At 30.9% G+C, this 4,323-nt stretch overlaps 1 long non-coding RNA gene across 1 annotated transcript; it reads right to left on the reverse strand.

Annotated features, from left to right (window-relative positions):
- Nucleotides 1-1,314: 1,314 nt before the first annotated feature.
- Nucleotides 1,315-3,517, reverse strand: LOC143049069 (uncharacterized). Its single transcript, XR_012970037.1, has 2 exons — nucleotides 3,228-3,517; nucleotides 1,315-1,676 (listed from the first exon to the last, which is right to left on the reverse strand). It is a non-coding gene; the product is annotated as an uncharacterized LOC143049069 (long non-coding RNA).
- Between the last annotated feature and the right edge of the window lie 806 nt (nucleotides 3,518-4,323).

Consider the following 4,323-nt stretch of genomic DNA (forward strand, 5'->3'; position numbering starts at 1 on the left):
TGGTTATTACTGATATATTTGTGCAATTCAGACACTATATGCATGATAAGATGTATTTTTGTGATTTTATGTTGTTTAGTAACTGCCAGTGTTGTTTATCTACTTATCCTTACATGTATAAAAATAATGAAAATATTTGGTATGATTGTTCATAAGACATTTAACCCCGAAAGTTCAAATTAAGTGGATGAAAGCAATTATAGATAACCGTTCAAAACTAGAAAACCTCATACTCTAAAGTCTGTTATATACTGATCAACAGGATCGTTGGACAGGCATATTACAATGTGGTGGGTTCAAACCTCTTTAAAGGCACAAACCCTCCTAACCAGGGATAGTGTAGTATTAATACAACAAAACCTATAAAAAAAGTTCAATAGACCTTTACTTCTTAGATCAATACAAAACAGAAAAACCCAGACCGGATATGGTAGGGTATACATTCACGCCTAAAAACAAAACGATAACAACTCAATAACAGTCCGACTTGGGACAACCAATGCAGAATGTAAGGGGGGACTAATTTGAAGGAGCCAACCATTCCATAACCTGGGACAATGATGTAACAGCACAAAATAAGAACAAACTATTAAATAACAGGCGAAAAGAGCTGAACTCATCATATGGATACATGTATAAATACATCTAACAAAAACACGGAGTAGAAGAGGCAGGGAACTTATACGGGGACGAAGTCCCCAATTATGTTAGAAAAATCAAGAAAAAAGAAATCTGGAAAGTTTCCCGAATTTTTCATTCTACTAATGAACTCAAAATCGTTAACTTTTTTTTCAGATCTACTTCCTGTTCCGGTCTTGTTTACATGTCCGGTCTTGTTTGCATGAGACTTTGAATAAAATGTATATTTATCAACATATCAACAATTATAGGAAGGAATTCAACACCCAATCATTTTTAATAACTGTTTGCTATGAAAAAAACGTTTCTTTGTTTACATTTGATATGACGTCATAACTTAAATAACGTCACAACTAAATCCTTAACAACAGAACCAATATTGGAAACGTTATGGTATTTCCGTTTCTTTTATCAACATAATATTTGAATTAAAAAAAATAGTACAGACTTCGTCCCCATTCACAGGTAATGCCTGTCTCATATTACATCCCAACAATAAAAAAAATCAATATATAGCATGCATCGATGACTAAAATATCAATCAGTACACATCCAACATCCCAAGATTTAGGATAAAGACGTCATGAATATTCAGAGAAAACATGACCTTGTGCAATGTCAAGATACAAGTATCAACAGATTGTATAGCCATAAATATGCATATGTAAATAAAAATAAGATTAAGTATGATTTTAATTTACTGATAACAAAATCAATAATACAAATTAAATCAATATTCAAAGCGTTCAATTGGTAACCTTTTAGAATAAGTTTATTTTAATGATTAATAAGTTTACCGTTCAAAACAAGTTTGTTTAATGATAATAGTTTCCGATTATGATGCTATATCTTCTTCAAATAAGAAAATATGTTTAAATGTCATTTTCAATTTAATGTCCATAGTAATTTACAATTTATTCTATAATATATTTTTACACGTAATTAGGTCATGTTGATCAAAATTTTATCGAGTATCTTTTTTTCTTCAAAATTTTTCCTTACATCATTTCAAATCTGCTAGCATGGAATCCCTGTTACTGAAATAAAAAAAGATGTATTGATAAAAACAAATTCGATATCAGGTTACCATGTCATATACGTGAAAAATATATATTAATAAGTATAAGAAGTATAATATAACAATAAAATTAACGGTACCAATTTTTCGGCACCAGATACCTATTTCCCAAACTAATGTGTTAAAACATTTTGCTTCAAATGACATCTACCACTTGCATACACCACGATTATTCTTTGTTAGTATATGTATCCGACCCAAGGGAGTGTCAATGTGGTTATTTCTGAAGGAAATAGGCCTTCTACGTAGATACACACAGGCAAAGGAATTAGAAAAATATCAAGATATTATGATTTTAAAGCTACTTAAATTTTCAACAAACAACCAAACAAGGGTCTTGATTGTATAAATCAACATATAAAAATGCGGTGGGTTTGGCTAGCCATAAAATCAGGTTCAACCCACCATTTTTTTCTTAAAATGTACATGTCCTGTACCAAGTCAGAAATATGGACGTTGTTATCAAATAGTTGCTAAGTTTGTTTTGTTGCACTTCTGTGTTCCTTTGTTTTCCTGTTATAGTTGATGCATTTACTATTGTTGTGCCAAAGCTATTTAACTTAATTTACCTTCATGATAGAAGTTATTACGTTGTTTAATGCAAATAGTTTGTGCAGTTCATTTTTGTATTTCATAATTCCCGCAATGTCTGGTAATAATTTACCGGGAGTTCGTAGCACATTTTATGTTGTAATTCGCGATTCAGATGTTACGCGGAGTAATTTTCATAGGAACCGCATAAATAGTCATTTATATATGTTAAAGTTGTATGGAATTACCTTTTACACATTCATTTATAACGATAATCTTTCATAATTGTAGTCTTTTGCTACACAGCGTCCATGTTTACATTGTAACCGTTAACCGGAAGTAGGGAACATCTATTTTTGTGTATTCATTTTGTAAACTAGGTCGACTATTATAGTCAGTTTCAAATTTGGATTGCCAACGATCAGCTGCTTTTAGAAACGAACTTAAAAATATATATAACTTCACAGATTAGTTATTTTTTAGGTAATTGAACACATAGAGAATATTTAACTGCTATTTATTGTAAACTGCAATACATTTCACATTTATTTCTGTTATAATAAACGGAATATATTTTACAGCAGTTTTCATTTATTGCTTTGAAATTGGTAAACTTAATATACGGTCGACGCTACAACTATCTCTATGAATAAAACTGCATTCTCATTTCTTAGGGTATCAAATATTATTCACGTATTTATTCTAAAATTATCTATCATCATTAAGGAAGTTGATGTCAGTCGGACACTTTTTCCTTTTCACAAATACTATTTTTGAAAGTATGACAATTTTGCATACCGTTTTTCAGTATGGTCATCAACAGATCAATTAAGTTTCCATTTTATCAGTATTGTTAAAAAGCAGTGCAAAATCTCATTTTATTTTTCAATATTACTTTTTATTTTTTTAACGCTCCTGGTCAGTCTTAATTTTGTTGGAGTTAGAAAATGAATTACATGTGAATTAATTTAGATCTTACCTTATCATTCCCTGACATTATTTTCCCCACATTACCAATTGCACTAAAAGGATTAGTTATTGCATTCCCAACTAAGTTTCCCGGATAACTCCCAATAGCTTTTGCTGCATTATCTGAATCAGCAGAGTCTGCAGCAGCAGTGAAAGGGGCAGCTACAACACCTGCTACTGCCGCAACTGGTGCCCAAATTGGCGAGGTAATGACTGTGAAAAACGTTCTTAGACCAGAGTTGTTGTCGGACATTTTCCTTCTAAGGTCTTCCAACTTGTAAAGATTGTAATATGCGCACCGTTATTTATATGCAGAAAATATGTCAACATGTGACTGTCAACATGTGACTGTCAAATGTTTAATCTTTACCTTTGCTTCTGTCGTTAGTAAGCAGTTTATTGCCTTTTTATTTTTCTCAATAAGTAGAACAACGTATTTTGTAAAATTTCAAACAACCTACATTTCTATTAATAGAGTGGCAATATCGTTGCACAAACAAGTGTTGAAACAGTTCGAAAAGCAAATTTTACAATGATATTTGTTGAACTCAATCGTAACTTGATTGTAATTCTGTTTTTGTTGCTTAGGTCTATACCTTGAATCAATTTTTGGTATTGACCCTGTATAGACCATTGGTCTTTCTCGATATGTAAATTATATTCTTTTTAATATAAAGCGCTGCCCGTCAATACACAATTTTAATAAATACCTGTTTTTTTTTTTATGTTGTCATTATTATCACAAATACTTATAAGAATTAAAACATATAATGTCTTTCTAATTTATCTTTATTTGTGAAAATATCAAAAATGTTAAAGTAAATGTAAAATAATATATGTATGTTTTGAGTCAAAAATCGTTTTTAACCTTGAAAATTAAGAAAACGCATACTTTTTCATCTAGAAATTGACTTTTTGCAGCATCTGGTAATCACTCGAGCTCGCAAAGTTCCACTAGAGATCAACTTTAATTGTACGTGATACAAATTCATGAGATTATCTTTAACATTAATAACATGAAAGTTACCCTCGTTTTTTATTAAATGAGTCCGTGTCCGTATCATGTGATCTTAGTTTTTTAGTTGGAGTCCTTGTAGTAACCGGGT

Source organism: Mytilus galloprovincialis, chromosome 10 (genome assembly GCF_965363235.1).
Source record: "Mytilus galloprovincialis chromosome 10, xbMytGall1.hap1.1, whole genome shotgun sequence".
Taxonomy (NCBI): Eukaryota; Metazoa; Mollusca; class Bivalvia; order Mytilida; family Mytilidae; genus Mytilus; species Mytilus galloprovincialis.